The following is a 17,940-nucleotide window of genomic DNA, read 5'->3' on the forward strand; positions in this document are numbered from 1 at the left end:
GCCCATATAAAATTACATCCATGCCCTTTACATTTGGTAGTAATTCTATAGTAATCCACCGAGGTCTGAATAGCCTTTTCATCTTTAAGTCGGTTTCCTTTTCTGCTACCACGCCGAAGCTTTCCTGCTCACATCTTCGGCGCTGTATCAACCTTCGTATTATTTGGGCTTCTCCTACTGTGATATCGACTCGAGTCCGAAGATACCTGTTCACACATTATACTCCAGAAACACTGTTAAATCTTGTTTTTGAGGACCTTCGGAAGCCGAAGGCCCCCAACAACAGGTATCATAGCAAGGCCCATTTCACAGGTAAATTTTTTTTAAGGAACCATGTGTAAAGAGTTTTTCGGTGAAGACAGCAGGGCGTAGTCATAAGTCACTCTAATCAAGGATAGATAGAGTGAGTTAATAACATAGGGTCAGCCGTTGCAGTTCGTTGATTATAACCTACAAAATCAGACACAAAAAAATAGACACGATCTGCAAGCCTGACAGCAACGAGTGAAATACAAGCGAGCAGTCATCTCGTCTCCGTTTTAATGCTCTCCTTTTCTGTTTCTTTCATAGATTTCTCCTTTCTGCGTTGTCTTGCTCACCGTTCACGCACCGAGCCACCCGTTGGTGTCAAAGAAATTCTAGATCAAGGCAACTAGCGTGACGCGGCCGGCTATGCAAAGTTTTTGGTTTGCTATGGGTTATTCCTGGATGCCACACATTCCAAAGAGTTCATAACTTGTCATGTTGATCACGCGGAAGGAGGCCATGGTGCTTTATTGCTCTAGCTAGAACGAGGAGGGCGGATGGGGTGGAACCGTGGAAGATCGCGGACAGGACAGTGGGAACATGCATGTCAATGGGTATGCTATCTACATGCACTGCCCATGGGTTGGCACAAAGAACCAAAGCTTTTGCAATATATCTTTGCAATTGCTGGAGGCAAAGGTGTATAAATAGAAACATGCATTGACCATAAACATTTTGTTTCTACGCTACGGGAGCCATGGCGCAGCACATGTCAACAAGCTAGTTCATGAGCAGACCGACCTTAATCGACGTAACTCACAGCAGGCTTGCTTGCTCATAGCGGGCTGTAATCGTAAACTCATCGCATTACAGTCACCTGCAGCCTCACTCGCAGAACAAGCTTGCCGACACACGAGTCGACACGTGGGGCCGTCGGGCCGATACTCCCTAGCTTCTTGATGACTCCATGTTCGATGCAGGGAAGACGTACGATTGGTGAAGGGCTCTTCAATTCGAGTTCTGCTGTAAGATTTGCTGCGGCCGGTGCTCTGCCTATATATTATATGGCCTGCAATGAACACAGTACCCATCTGATCGAATTCCTTCGTTTCTTGGTGAAACTCAGAAAGTGGAACACAGCACAGCGACGGAGTCGATATGTGTGGCCGTGCAATGCTGAGCTGAACGGACCTTGTGGATGCTAATAAAAATGTTGCACAACCTGTGTTGGGATCAGTGACTGGAGCTCTATAAAATTAACGCCGTGGGCCGCTTTATAAAACTTGAAGGTTACTTTAAACAGTCTCTAATATATTGTGCGGCTAAATATACCGCTAAAACAAAATATACCACAAACATAGACTAAGATAGTATTTACTTCAATTCAGCATCTAAAAATACAATAAACTTGATTAAAAATATAAAAAGTACCTATATAGAGACGATTTGGTCCTTCCCCGCCTCTAATAACTTCATCAACATTAGCACGTGAATTTGAACCTACACATTGCAAGTTCAATATTTGTATAAAATGAGAGATACAACATGACAATATAACTAATGAATACAAAAATGTATAAGTGAGTACAAAAATATACCACTTGAACTTTGTGGAGGTAGCTTTTTCATTCGACTCTTCAATTCTTGAAAATGGTATAAAATATCATCACTTTGAATACTTGCAAAGTTATCTCTTTCTATATAGCATACTATTCTATGATTCAACCAATCATTTCTCATCTTATTTCTCAATTATGTCTTGATGATTTTCATAGCTGAGAAGGCTCTTTCAACCGTGGCAATTGCAACAGGCAAAATTAAGGCTAATTCAATGAGACGGTAAACCAATGCAAAAACTAGGTGTCTCACGGTTTGCACCATCTTAATAGCCAGATTACCAAGGTATTCACAATTTGCAAAATCAGAATTACCCCTCACATCAACAATAAATATATCGAGTTGGTCTCTAAGGATCAAGAGGTCATATTGAGAGAAGTCTGCAGAATAAATCTTAGCCAATTCTATCAGCTGAGCTTTGTCATAGCTGGCAAATGAATTTCTTCGATCTATACAAGAAATGCATCTCAATAATGGAGTAGATCTTTCAGTGAAACGATTGTTTAATTCCACAGTAACTTGATCATACACAATAATAAAGATCTCATTTTTGAAATGATGATAGTAAGTCACTACCTGACCTCCACGTCCCCTTGAGCGACCTCGGACAGTAATTGTATTATCCATCTTTGGTACAATAATGTTATGTTGGTTACAAAAAGACTTTACCTCATCAAACAATTCCTCCCATCCATTATCACGTACTTCACTAATATTCCGCAATGTGGCTCCAATCAATCCAACAACAAAGACAATATTTTGATCGTTTCTTTGCAAACATTATTGGTATTGCTATCTCTTAAACCCACCGATTCATTTGCATTGCTACCTTCTGTCTCTAATGATGCTTGTCCCTCCTCAACACCTAATGTTTCTGATTCTATAACAGGTTCTTCTAGGGAAGGTTGGTTTGGTGTTGATGAATCAGTTCGTATCAAAGGTGTAGGAGCCGGACAATAAAATGATCTCAATGTTTTTGTCCTCTTAATTCTTTGATTTTGATGTCAATCTACCATTAGTCACAGAAACATTTAACAATCTAGTATTTAGCTCGTTGTTCACTAGTAATTAGTAAAAAAAGAAGTTGAGAAAATGAGAAGCGCTTACAGACTGCTGGCGCTGGCGGTTGACCTACTGCGCACATGGCACTGGCCACTGGAACGCTGTCGGCTGTCCCTGGTCGGCCGCTCTGACGCTACGACGCTGCCCCTGGCCTGGTCGGCTGGCTGGCTGGCATAGGCGCACGGCACGCCCTGCCCAGGGCTGGCGTGGTGGTGCCCGACGCTGGCAGTGCCACGCCCAGGCCTGGCAGGCTGGAAGCCTGGAACGGCACGCTGGTCGCTGGGCGTCGCTGCCGTGCCCTGCCCCTGGCGCCTAGCGGCTACGCCGGCTAGCGCCCCTGCCTATGTTACTGCTGCTCTGCTCGCCTGCTCTACTAGCGCCCCTGCGGCTGGCGGTTGGCGCCCTTGCACACGGTGACACGGACGCAGAAAGCAGATAGGACACACGTAGAAGGCCTGTTAGGGTTTTTTATGGGCCAAAATCTCTACTACATATATAAAATTGTTTTTGGGCTATGATCCGGGCCACGGCCTAGGTGGCCCAAGCCCAATATCTGCCCCTGGTTGGCATGATATACACCATGTAAGGATCAAAACATATTGTAGAAAGTGGCAAGTAAAATCATATTGTAGGTTAGAGATTAAGCAGCAGAGCACGCTTTTGTGAATCATATGTGTTGGGGATTGTTAGGTTGTGGGTCAACAACAACCTAATATTGGAGACGGAGTGGAAACGAAAATTCAGAGGATGAAGAGCAAGGACAGAATGCAACAAGACAATGGTAGAGTTACGGATTGGTCACTTCACATTCGATTCAGAGGATGAAGAGCAAGTACACTAGCGGTCCACCAACTTGGCGTGTTGTGTCCCTTACCTCCTGAACTCAGAAAACTGGACAAATAGGTTACATTAGCAGTATTCACAAGTATACATGTTACAAAGGTAAATCTTTATCATGTATACCTTAGCAGTATTGACAATTTTTCACAAATTTTATGCTCATGCATGTGTGCAAGCTTGAATCTAAATCATTCAAGCACACATGATGGAGAAATTGTCACTACTAAATAAAGTTTTATAGTGCTTATTTATATCATAATGACAAAGCTTACAAGTTGGATAAGCGACATAAAATCCAAACCAAGTTAACAATTTACACTAGTGCGAAGTGCTACTTTGATTATGCTTAGTTTTCATTTGTTTGAAGATTTATCATCAATACCAAGAAAGGAGAGATTAAAAAGTCCTTGCTTTATTTTGGTGAATGGGTGATAACTTAGGTGGATTAATATGTTGAGATACACATGATTTAGTCCACATGTACACTAGGATGAGTAACTCTAGCCATACAGATAGGATGTTGGAAGATAAAGATGTACCTTTGTAACATATAAACCGGATGTTGACGTATCGTGCCACATTAAAGCAAACTAATGAAAGTTCGGGAACTTAAGTGATATAGCTGTTGGGGCGAAGGCAAAGACGCCACCCTTCGCTCGAAGCCTTCGCTGCAGCCGCTGGTTTGACAGAGACAAAACAGGCAGGGACACCCTTCGCTTGATCGGCACCAGACAAAGACCGGCGACGACGTCATCCCACAGTGCGGCCTCGTCCAGCTCAGAGGCCCACGTGCGATCCGGCCCATCGTAACGGGCCCTGCGTGGCCGCCGCGCGTTACGGGCCTGATTTGTAAAGGCATCCCTGTAATTACAGTCTGTAACCCCGCTTTATGGGAATATTCTGGGGGTAACCTAGGTAGCTGAGGGCACATGCGTCCTTAGCACAAGGCGCTGGGCGCTCAGGTACCTATAAATACCCCCGCACAGTGCCCGTGAGAGGCCAGATTAACAGAGCTATTGCCTTCTTGCGCGTAACCCTGTTGACATCACTGTTCACCCTTGTTGGCCTCCTTGCGACTGAGAGCAAGTACCAACATTTGGCGCCCACCGTTCGTGCTACGAGAAAACCACCCGCGATGGCACCCAAGAGAGCTAACCCGAAGGCTGACGAGGCTGCGAAGGCAGCACTGCTCGCCGCAAGAAAGGGCAAGGCCCTCGCCCTCACCCAATCCACCCACCAAGAGGCCACTGAAGACAATGTTCCCCGCACCTGCGAAGACGACACTTTCCACACCTGCGGCCCTGAAGGACAATCGCAGCCACCCCCAGGCTTCGCCCCACTGGAAGGCGCGGACCTCGCCGAGGATGGTGAAGTCCTCGGCGTCTCAGCGGAAGAACAGCTATAGCTGCGCGCCCTGCGCCTCAAGAACTGCAATCTCCAGAGGCAGAAAGAGATACTGGAGGCCAAGCGCCAGCGTGTGTCCGCACTAGCCAAAGTGCGGCAAATGATACGCGACGAAGAGCAGAAGGCCCAAGACCTCGAGCGGGAGATCGCGCTGATGCAGCGCGAAGGCCACCCTGGCCTGCAGCAAGGGCCACCACTCCAGCAGCGCGCACAACTGGAAGACACGGGCGAAGGCCACCTCGGCCTGCAGCATGGGCCACCCCTGCAACACCGAGCACAACCGGAAGACCCGCGTTTCCCCCAGCGCGACCACACCTTCTAGCACGCCGCGCCATTCCAAGGGGTCAACTATCTCGACGAGCGAAGTCCCCTAGCGCCACACCTGCAAGTGACGCCTTGGCCAGCTAACTTCCGAGCAGGGACCTATCCCAAGTACAACGGCAGCACCGACCCGGCGCAATACATAATGAGTTATCAGGTCGCCGTTGCATCCGCCGGAGGGGACGACGCCACAATGGCGAAGTCTTTCATCATCGCCCTAGAGGGCCCAGCTCTCACCTGGTTCACCAGATTGCCTCCGCTGTCCATTGATTCCTGGAGAAGTCTCAGGGACAAGTTCCTGTTCAACTTCCAAGGGTACCGCCCAGACACCGACGCCTTGGCCGAGCTCTCGCTTTGCAAGCAGCTGGAAAAGGAGACTCTGCGGGAGTATTACCGCAAATGTTTAACCCTCAAGTCACAGCTGCCCTCCGTTGATGATCAGATCGCTATCCACTACGCCATCAGTGGCCTTCGTGCCGGCGTCCTCTACAGCCACTGTATCAGAGATCCGCCCAAGAACCTCCAGGAGCTATATCAGCTCTTTGAAAAATATGTCAAATCCGAAGAGCTCCACCAGCGCAAGGTTGAGTCACAACGGAAACCCAAAGATGCCCCACAGTCCAGCCGCACGTGGACGAGGACTCCGCATCCAGACTCCGGTCGAGACGGCCGCAATCAGCAGCAAGTGCACAACATCGCCAACCAGCATCCCGCTGCTGACCCCCCTCGTCGCCAGGAATATCCCCCCCAGGGCCGCGGAAATGGAACTCGCGGTAGGGGCCGAGGGCGTGCGCAGCCGCCGCGCCGATTCTACTGCCTCTTCCATGGCGAAGACTGCGCCCACCAAACCAAAGACTGCCCCGAAACGAAGGCCACCAGAGACAGGATGGCACGGGCGCAGCCAGCCGACAACCCCAGAATTGTCGCGCATAATTACCAGCAACCCCCTCCACCATATATCCACGCTCCCGCCCCGCATCCACCGCACCACACTTACCAACACCATCAGGAAGTACAAATCGTACCTCCTCCACCCCCACCACCACACCAGCAACATCAAAACATCCCCCATACCCCAAAGCAGGAAGACTTCGCCGATCAACCATATCGTGGAGTCATTCACATGATAACTGGGGGATCCAGCACTGACTTCGACACCAAGCGGCAGAAACGGGACCACTACCGCAGCATCAACCATGTCGCCGTCACTGGCCCAGTCGTGCAGACAAAGTGGTCCCACATACCGCTAACCTTCGACGTACGCGACGTCGACCTGCGCAGCGCCCCCCACATCGACGCTATGGTTATCAATTGCAGCGTGGCAGGCTAGGACCTACACAAAGTCCTAGTCGACAACGGCAGTCAGGCGGACATCATCTTCCTCCACGCCTTCGATCGCATGGGTATAAGCCACAGCCTGCTCAAGCCTTCGGACAACCCGTTGTATGGCTTCGGCGGCAAGGGCACCTTTCCCGTCGGCAAAATAGAGTTGCCCCTCTCCTTCGGTGTAGCACCCAATGCCCGAAGTGAGCAAGTGACTTTCGATATCGTGGATATGGTATATCCATACAACGCCATCATGGACCGGGGCTCCATCAATAAGTTTGAAGCCGCCATTCACGAACTGTACCTATGTATGAAGATACCAGGTCCGCTAGGCGCCATTACGGTCTACGGCAACCAACAGACGGCGCGCAACATAGAGCGGGACTTCGTGCCCGGTCAGAGAAACGTGCACTGCCTCACGGCCCAGCGCGAGGTCCCTGCGCCCGCCAGCCCAACCGATAAACAGCACGACAAGGCACAGTTGTAGAGCCAAGACGGGACCAAGACTGTCCCCCTCGATCAGGCCACGCCCAAGCAGACAGTCACTATCAGCGAAGACCTCACCTCGCATGAAGAAGAGAAACTCCTCTGCTGCCTGTCCAAGAACAAAGATATCTTCGCCTGGTCCGCCCTCGACCTGGTCGGAGTCAGCCGATCCATAATTGAGCACAGCTTGGGAATTGACCCTTCGGTGCGACCAAAAAAGCAGAGGCTTCGCAAAATGTCCGACGAAAAGACAGAGGCCGCCAAGGCGGAGGTGCACCGCCTCCTAGAGGCTAAATTCATCGAGCCAGTGGCTTACCCCACGTGGCTCTCCAATGTTGTAATGGTGCAGAAAAAAAGCGGGAAATGGCGAATGTGCATAGACTTCACCAGTCTCAACAAGGCCTGCCCAAAGGACAATTTCCCGTTGCCACGGATCGACAAAATAGTCGATAGCGCGGCCGGATGCGAGGTCATGTCACTCCTCAACTGCTTCTCCGGTTACCACCAGATATACATGAAGGAGGAAGACAAGGCCAGCACCAGCTTTATAACACCCTTCGGTACATACTGCTTCATCAGAATGCCGGAGGGACTCAAGAACGCCGGGTCCACCTTCTCCAGACTCACCAAAACAGTACTCGAAGGGCAGGTTGGCAGAAATATATTTACATATGTGGACGACATCGTCGTCGCCAGCAAGAATAAGGAGGACCATCTCGTCGACCTCGCCGAGACATTCGCGAACATGCGAGACGCATGACTCCGCCTAAACCCGGAAAAGTGCGTCTTCGGCGTTCGCCAGGGCAAAATATTGGGCTACCTGGTGTCACACCGCGGCATCGAGGCCAACCCAACCAAGATCCAGGCCATCGTAGACATGTCGCCTCCGCAGTCCACCAGGGACGTCCAGCGTCTGACAGGCAAATTGGCCGCTCTCAACAGATTCATCTCCAGGTCCGCCGAGCGAAGTCTCCCCTTCCTCAAAACACTCCACGGTGCAAAGGACTTCGCCTGGGGACCGGAGCAAGCAGCGGCCTTCGCCTCACTAAAACAGTACTTGTCGGAGCTGGCCATCCTCACAAGCCCCGACTCCTCGCTCCCCCTATTGCTCTACGTCGCGTCTTCACCGCATGCTGTCAGCGCGGCACTAGTACAGGAGCAGACAGTTGAGGGCGTGGTCAGGCAGTGCCCTGTTTACTATGTCTCCGAGGTACTGACACCGTCCAAGTGCAACATGACAGAGCTGGAGAAGATTGCCTACGCAGTCGTTATGTCCTCGCGCAAACTGCGCCACTACTTTGAAGCATTCAAGGTCCGAGTCACCTCAAACAGGGGACTCGGCGAATTATTCAGAAACCCGGAGGCATCGGTGAGGATTGCCAAGTGGGCAGCCAAACTATCTGGCTACCACATCAGCTTCGAGCCCAGGACAGCCATCAAGTCACAAGTCCTGGCAGACTTCGTCGTCGACTAGACTGGGCCAATAACACAACCAGACCCGTCCACAGAGAAGGTTTGGACGATCCATTGCGACGGCGCATGGTGCCATGCGGGGGCAGGCGCCGCTGCAGTCATCACCTCACCAGCCGAGGTCAAGCACAGATATGCAGCACGCCTCAGCTTCGCTCTGGAATCCGACAGATGCACAAATAATATAGCAGAATATGAAGCAGTCATCCTCGGCCTCCGCAAGCTAAGGGCCCTCGGAGTCACCACCTGTATCATCAAAACAGACTCCAAGATAGTTGCCGGCCAGGTTGAGAAAGACTACGCAGCAAAGGACCCCGCACTTATGCAATACCTCGCGGCCATCCGAAGTCTCGAGAGACAATTCAAAGGGTTCACCTTGCAGCATGTGGATAGGGCCAAGAATGAGGAGGCCGACGCATTGGCCAAGGCCGTCGCCAGGGGCGAGTCCTTGCCCTCCGACGTGTTCTTTCATATCATCGGCACGCCAGCCGTCCGGAGCCCCGAAGGGCTCCAAATAACTAATGACAGCGAGGGCCACCGCATAGTCAACCTAATCATGACCGAAGACTGGCGGGCACCAATAACCCTGTTCCTACAGGGGTACTATCATCCAACCGACGTCAGCGAGGCCAAGCGCCTCAGACATCGAAGCCGGGACTTCGCACTGATTGAAGGCCAACTCTACAAGAAAGGGGTCAGTCAGCCAATGCTTAAGTGCATCACCGAAACCGAAGGCATGCAGATCCTACGTGAAGTCCATAGTGGCACGTGCGGCTCGCACGCAGGGCCAAGGGCCCTAGCTGCTAAGGTGATCCGCCAGGGCTTTTACTGGCCTGCAATGATCTGCGCCGCAAATCGGGTCACAAGGTCCTGCGAAGCCTGTCAGAAGTTTTCTCCTCGGTCAGGCAGCCCCTCGCAGTATACAAAGCTGATCGCCCATACATGGCCTCTCCAGCGCTGGGGCCTGGACATTGTCGGGCCCCTGCCCACCGCTCAGGGGAACCTTAAGTTCGCCTTCGTCGCCGTCGAGTACTTCACCAAATGGATCGAGGCGAGGGCTGTTTCTACAATAACATCAAAGACTGCCCAAAAATTCTTCTGGCAAAACATTGTTTGCCGCTTCGGAGTACCGTCCGAACTAACAGTTGACAACGACAAGCAGTTTGACAGCCAAGACTTCAAGGATTTTTGTTTCTCCATTGGCACCAAGCTTGCCTTCGCCTCAGTCTATCATCCGCAGTCCAACGGGGTCGTGGAACGCACCAATGGGAAAATCTTCACAGCTGTCAAGAAGATGCTCCTTGATGAAAAAAGGGTAGATGGACCGATTTGTTACCTGAGGCAGTCTGGGCACTAAACACGACTGAGTGCAGGGCGACAGGGTTTACTCCCTTCCGCCTTCTATACGGATCGGAGGCCATGACCCCGCAAGAAATAAAGCATGGGTCCCCGCGAACAGTTCCGTCAGCCGTCCCCGACGTGGACGAGCCAACTTCAAAGGATCTCATTGACGGAGACTGAGTCTTCGCCCTACAGGCCCTAAACAAATACCAAGCCCAGACCAAAGCATGGCGCGACCACACAGTCATCCCGAGGGAGTTCAGCGAAGGGGACCTCGTACTCGTCCGGACAGCTCGGACGGAGTCCAAGGGCAAGCTGGAGCCCAAGTGGGAGGGCCCCTTTATAGTCAAGACAAAAGCTTCCCCCAGCGCTTACAGGCTCACAACGCCAAACGGCGAGGACCTGGAGCACTCATGGAACATCGACAACCTCCGCAAATTTTTTGTTTGACTCATCAGGGCTGATTTCGCCCTTGTAATTCGCAAAAACAATCTTGTACCGGCCCGCACTCTTTTCCTCCCGGGGGGTGAGGTTTTTAACGAGGCGGAGCCGTGTAATATATGTGTGAAAAATCCCCCGCAAAAACATGCGTCGAAAAAAGACCGCGACGACGGTCTTCGACATTCGACCAATACGAGGTCACCGCGAGGCTAAGCGCTAGCCACCCTCGCGTGCGACAAATCCGCGCAGAAGTCGCCTAAGGGTGCAGCCGGACTAGCACAACAAGTGCGAAAAAACCAAAGTCTACCGCGAAGACTATCCGCGCAGAAGTCGCCTAAGGGTGCAGCCGGACTAGCACAACAAGTGCGAAAAAACCAAAGTCTATCACGAAGACTATCCGCGCAAAAGTCGCCTAAGGGTGCAGCCGGACTAGCACAACAAGTGCGAAAAAAACCAAAGTCTACCGCGAAGACTATCCGCGCAGAAGTCGCCTAAGGGTGCAGCCGGACTAGCACAACAAGTGCGAAAAAACCGAAGTCTACCGCGAAGACTATCCGCGCAGAAGTCGCCTAAGGGTGCAGCCGGACTAGCACAACAAGTGCGAAAAAACCGAAGGCTACCGCGAAGACTGTTCGTGCAGAAAACACCTAAGGGTGCAACCGGACTAGCACAACAAAAGCAGAAACGACAACATCAAACCGTCCGCGCCAAGACCGACTATAATCGCCTTCGCAGGCATAGACAAGCGAGGGCACACAACTTCATCATACAAGCCTTTACACATATACAAGCGAGGGCACCACACTCTACATCGGCTCAACCTTAGGAATAATTCCCATCTCCCTATAATTAAATAACATTATCCTAAGCTCCTCACCCGCAAAAAGACTTCGCAGTTCCCCTTCACCTGTACTCGCGGCGGCCGGCAAAGACAACAGTTCCTGCCGGCCAGCCCTACTCACACGAAGCCGAGCCCCCTCCGCCCCACTAACTCTACGCTTCGCAACCGCCCTTCGTCGTCGGCGCCCGGTGCTAGGACCTGGCACATCTTCTGCGTCTGCGGCGCGCGGCGAAGCCTCCGCCGCAGCCACATCCAAGGCCGCAAAGTAGTCTAAGTCCTCCTCCGACGACTCCTCAGTCCACTCAACCGAGCTCCCAGAGTCAGCAAAATCAAAAAAAACTCAGATGCAGATCCACCACATTTATTACCATCTTCCGCGGTCGAAGCCGCCAAAAATTTAGCAGTGGCGGTTGCGTGCGCAGGCCCAAAATCTTGAACCTGCGCAGCAACCAAAATTCAGCAACATATCCAAAATTCCCCAACCCTCTACACCCACTACTCCACCTACGAAGGCCCTGACGTTGCGGGAGCCTCCGTCGTTGGCTCCGCCGTTGCTTCCGCTGTTGTTTCCGCCGCCACCGCCGCGGGATCTTCAGCGCTCGGCGCAGCAGCTGCGGGGGCATCAGGCGCGTCTTCGGCGACCTTTGGGGGCAGGTCTTCGCCGGCCGCAGCGGATGCGGGGGCATCCGGTGCGTCTTCCGCAGTCTCCGGGGTCGGCTCCAGGGCGACCCTAGACACGGCCTCCGCCGGGGTCGGCTCCGGGTCAGGCAGCGCGCTGTTCAACGCCCCGAAGTCGTCCACCCTCTCGCCACGCGCCGCCTAAGACAAAACACACAAAATTCAACGAACACACACATAGCCCACATCCAACAAACGCCAAACAAACGAAAACGTTACCTGAGCCCTCGCCGTCTCGGCCCGCTCCCTGATCACCTCGCGACCATGCGGACCCCACATCCGGTCATAGATGGCTCCGGCGGAGTCCTTCACTACGGGGTCCTCAACCTTATAGATATCTCGCTCAAAATCTTCATCGGCCTGGTCGAAGACCTCGAAGTGTCGGCACCCTTCGCGGGAGAGCGCGTTCATCGCCCCCTCGCAGGTGACCAGGGAGGCATACGACATAAACCCCTCCACGACAGTGGGGAGTGCCTGCAACTCCTCCTGCACCCACTCCAGGCAGCGAAGTTCGGGCTCTCGGTCCGGCACTTCGAAATCACCGGTCCGCGCGCCCAGCTCACGGTATGTATCCATAAGCTGTTTGCGCGTCCGCTCTGCCTCCGCGCGCGACACGGCCTCGGCCCTCTCCACGCGGCTCTCCAGGGCGGTGAGCCGCTCCTGCAGCTGCTCGGCGCGCTCCCTGGCAATATTGCCCTCCGCCCGCGCCAATTTGGCCTCCGCCTGCGCAGCCTGCTCCTTGGCGAGGGCCTCATTGGTCTCCCTCCTCTCCCCCGCCAGTTGGCGCCGGAAGTCAGCCTTCTCCCTCTCCAGTGCGGCCACCTTGTCCGTCAGCTTACGGCACTTACTGTCGGCGGCCGATTTTTCACGAACGGCGTCAGCATGTTGTGTCCGAAGTCTCTCAACTTTGGCAGACACAACTATCGTGAGGGCCCCCGACGCTGTACGGTTGGCGAAGTCAGCCACCTGCAGAACACACGTAAGGCCGCGGCCTCAGCAAGCCGAAAAAAAAGAAAAAAGAGAGAGTCTAGCTCAGCGGACCTGACTCAGCGCCTCCGTCACCTCCTTCAGCCGGCGGGATGCAGCGCCCGCCTCATCGCTGACAGCCGCGAGGGCCGACACCTCGCCTCCGGCGCTAAGAGCCCCGCCCTTCGCCTTCGGCACTACGGCAGCCGTCGTGGTCGCCGCGGCAGGCGCAACTATAACAAGTTGGCCTTCGTCCGACCCTGCGACGTACCAACGAATAATTTTTTTAAAAAAATGAGCCAACGACTTACCACCAAGATAGTCGTCCACATTAATATCGGTGGCGAAGTCGGCGACACGTTTGCCTGACAACGGCAACGCTCGGGCCGCCTTCGCGACCTCCGCCACTCCGCTGGACGGCGGCACCACCTTCGTCGATTTGGAGCCTCCGGCGCCTGCCGTTACCTCCGGCGCCTTGCTAGATGCAGGGGCGCCCGACTTCGCCGCCAGCGGCGGCTTGCCTCCGCCGGGGGCCGCAGCCTTCGCAGCCCCCCGATGCCTCTTCGGCCTGGCTTCAACGAGCCTGACAACCGCCTGTCGCTTTTGTGCAGCTCCCTGGCGATCCTTGTCCATCACTGCTGACACAACAGCAGCAATATTCCGCCCGTAAGGAAAAACTCTCCATTCACGAACCATGCGAGATGTAAACAAGTCCTCGCCAGCCGCGCGGGGGATAGGAACATTCCTAGGCCAACAACCCCCGGTAACCCTCAGCATCCGAGCCGAAGACTCCCGGACCTCGGGCGAAGACATCCTTCCCCCGGGGGCCGCGCACGTCCTCATCAACTCTCTAGCAAAACCATCAGAAACCCCAAGACCTCCCATAGCAGTACCTAATTTTCTCTTTTTAGAGGATGGGGCGGCCGCCGACGCAGGGTCGTCTCCAGTCTCCACCACCGGCTTCTTCCCACGGCGGTCCACTTCGTCTTGACCAGGATAGCCGTCATATGGCAATTGATTTAATTCAAAAACCCTGTTCAAACGGTCATTCGACCCGCGGATATCAAAGCTGCGCTGGCCCTCTGTCCTCGGCACGTAACGACCAACGAGCCGCACCGCCCCATCCTCCGCCTCACGCACAAAGGCGGCCGGGTCGCGGCTTTGCAGATTCAGCGCGAAGGCAGGACTTCGCACCACCCTTCCACCATGAAAAGGCATTTGGCGAGGGCACACTTCGCCCAACGCCCAGCCATGCGCCTTGGGCCATACCCCGTACGCCACAAACTCTTCAACCAAATCGCGCCCACTGCTCAGGCTGGCGGCGCACCTAAGGGCCCCTTCGTCCACATCCTCCTCCGCCACTTCAAAGGGCGGGTACGCTGAGTAAAAATGAGAACACATCTCGGACACGGGGAGTCCCTCATGGCCTTCGACGGTACCCTCAGCAACGTAAAACCAAAATTCATTCCAGTTGCCCCACTTGTTGCGGGCGCAAGGAACCAACTCGACTACCTGCATCGTGGTCTTGCCGGTCTTCGGCGTGAGTGTGCAGGACCCAAACTGAACGACTTCGTCTCCAATCATCATCTTCTGCCAGTGCAAACAATAATACTTCGCAAAAACTTCGACCGATGGCTGTCTGCCGTACGAAGTCGTCGCCCAGACATACTTCGACAGAGCCACCACGGCATTCGGCGTCAGCTGATGTATCTGAACGTTGAACCTGCGCAGGACTTCGCCAACAAATCGGTGCGCAGGCAAGCGGAGACCGGCGGCGAAGAACGCCTCGAAAACAACCAACTCGCCCTCCGGCTCGGGGACTTCCTCCGTCCCCGGGACACGAGCAACTCCGCCGCCGAAGTAACCCAACCGCTGCATATCTTGCACGCGGACCGACGACATCCGCGACACGCCAAAATCAACAGAATCGCCGGCGCGCAACTCCTCCGCCATCAAACTACTCAGCGTCTCCTCAGACGAGGCGGCGGCCGGCGGCGAGGGATCGGCCGGCGGCGTAGCGGCAGCGGAAGAAGAGGAGGTCGGCATCGCTACGTACCGTCGGCGGCGGCGGGCGGTCTGCTTCACTTGAGCCAGATCTCCGGCGAACAAGAGCACGGCGAGCAGACGAGCAGCAAGACGGCGGGCGGCTAGGGTTTTCACGGAGCGCGGAAAGTGAAGTTCAAAAAGCGCCGTCCCCCACCCCCTTTTATAGGCAGGGCGCGGCTCTTCGGGAAACCCGCAATCCAACAGGGCATGGCGCTTCAGGAAACCCGCAATCCAACAGTACGCCGTCAATCAACGGTCATATCAAAAACCCCCGCGGAACCACTTCGAGCGAGGGCAGCGTCTCCGCCATCTAGCGACGCCTTCGGCACCAGGTGACTTTGCCGAACTGGTCCCTCGGAGGGCAAATGTTGGGGCGAAGGCAAAGACGCCACCCTTCGCTCGAAGCCTTCGCTGCAGCCGCTGGTTTGACAGAGACAAAACAGGCAGGGACACCCTTCGCTTGATCGGCACCAGACGAAGACCGGCGACGACGTCATCCCACAGTGCGGCCTCGTCCAGCTCAGAGGCCCACGTGCGATCCGGCCCATCGTAACGGGCCCTGCGTGGCCGCCGCGCGTTACGGGCCTGATTTGTAAAGGCATCCCTGTAATTACAGTCTGTAACCCCGCTTTATGGGAATATTCTGGGGGTAACCTAGGTAGCTGAGGGCACATGCGTCCTTAGCACAAGGCGCTGGGCGCTCAGGTACCTATAAATACCCCCGCACAGTGCCCGTGAGAGGCCAGATTAACAGAGCTATTGCCTTCTTGCGCGTAACCCTGTTGACATCACTGTTCACCCTTGTTGGCCTCCTTGCGACTGAGAGCAAGTACCAACAATAGCATTCAAGTCCGGAGATCCAAGTGATACAACATGGTAAGTTGGGGACCTCAAGTGGCTCCAACTTGACATGCCACGTCGACATCCGTGGTTTTATAAACCAGTTTTGGATGGTTTTGCATGGGCTGACAAAGTTCGAGGACCTATTTACCCGATTTTCTAAGTTCGAGGACCTTGACTAGTAATATCATAAGATATATTATATTGAACAGAAAATAATAGGCAGCAATGAAAAAAATATTTTCAAATGAGCACATCCTTCTTCCTCCTCCTTCCCATGGTGAGCACATCTGAACTTATTTTCCGGATCATCTTTCTTCTTGTCGGGTGGCAAGGATCAGAGGCGACTGATGTCAATTATGAGGTCCAAGAAGAAAGTCTTTTTGGACATAAGCAGAGACTGGACTTGCCAAACTTTGCGGCGGTTCCATTCTAATTTTTCATGCGTTCCAAAGCGACCTTCCTGAATCCTGAATGCCTAGCTTCACAAAACATTGATTCCTATGAGGATGAATCATCATAAGCTGCAAATGGAACAGGGCATGGAAACTTTACAATTCGGAACCAAGAGTTATTCCTGTTGAGAACTACGTTACCACGGATCACCAGATCCGCTCCCTTCCCTCCCGTCAGCAGTAGAGGCGCAAGAAGCTGTAGAGAACCCGTCTCCCTTCCCATAAGCACGACAGAGGAAACACACGAGACACATGATATAGGGTTGGGCCTCTGGCCTCTTTCTGATCTCTGTATTATGAGGGGGTGTACAGGTTCCTTATATAGAGATGTGAGACCCCTCAAGGGCAAAGTCGGTATTTGCCCACACAACCCTAACTAGGGTTACTTAACACTCCCCCTTGGGCGAATACTGTGACCAACACATGCCTCGTTAAAACTCCGAAAAACCCAGTGGGAAAAAGTGGAGAAAGAGTGCATGGTGATACAAATTGCATTTGCACTTTGTTGCCTCGTTAAAAACCTCATGCGAGAAACTTCAAGAAAACTCACCAAGGGAAAAAGAGTACAACAGCTGTCATCGAGACAGATTTCGATCCTCTGGGATCTAGATTCTATCGAATCTTCTACAAGGGATAAGTTTAGAAATGTGCTCCCCCTGATCCTTGCAAAACCGTATCAATAAGGCAAAACATCTTCTTCTAGAAGTATATGCACATAAAGATTTAGCAAACGGATTGCATATCCTTGCAAGGACTATTTCAGGAACTTTACCTCTACTCACTTCTAGGATATACGAGGTAAGTGCACGTATCAATATAAATAAGCCACTTTGACTGATGGTGCTCGATCGACTGGATCTATATATTTGATAGAAAGTTCCATAAAGGTTCACATATTGATCATCAAGCTCACGCCTTCAGGGCATAGAATATGACATTTATTGTCTCACGATTGTGATCAATATAAGCATTCGCTCCCCCTGACGATGACATCTGTCAAAGTCGTTATCCCTCAAAACTCAAGCATATTCTTCAAGATATATGTCTCATTGTCCATCTGGAATAACGAGAATGGATGAGGTTGGGGTGCTATCATTTTCTATCTTACATCACAATTTATACATAGTTGTGCAAAGCAAATAACATGTCCTTCAATAGGATTTAGGGGATAATATAGTTACAATAGTACATATTCTAAATATGACACATCGTTCCAGGCGTTCATCCATTGCAACATCTATGATGGTGTAACAAAAGTCCATCTAAGATCGTAATCCATCAGGGATTTTTCATCGATCAGATATATCGTTATAGTCTGTCATTCTGGCATAATGGGGATATTTTGCCAGTAACACCTAAACCTTATAGGTTTCTGCCATCGAGGCTTTAGAGGATACCGTAATTCCACATCTAGTGGAAAATACCATGAGTAAAACTCGTGGAATGCACATGTGCTTATTCGGTGAACTTCAAATCCTTTGGTACCTCATCTTATACCTTTTTGGGTCTGTATGGGTCTTTATCCCTTTATAGGGTTTATCAAACTTTGGTGTTTAACAC

This window comes from Zea mays, chromosome 9, assembly GCF_902167145.1.
Source record: "Zea mays cultivar B73 chromosome 9, Zm-B73-REFERENCE-NAM-5.0, whole genome shotgun sequence".
In the NCBI taxonomy this organism is placed as follows: domain Eukaryota; kingdom Viridiplantae; phylum Streptophyta; class Magnoliopsida; order Poales; family Poaceae; genus Zea; species Zea mays.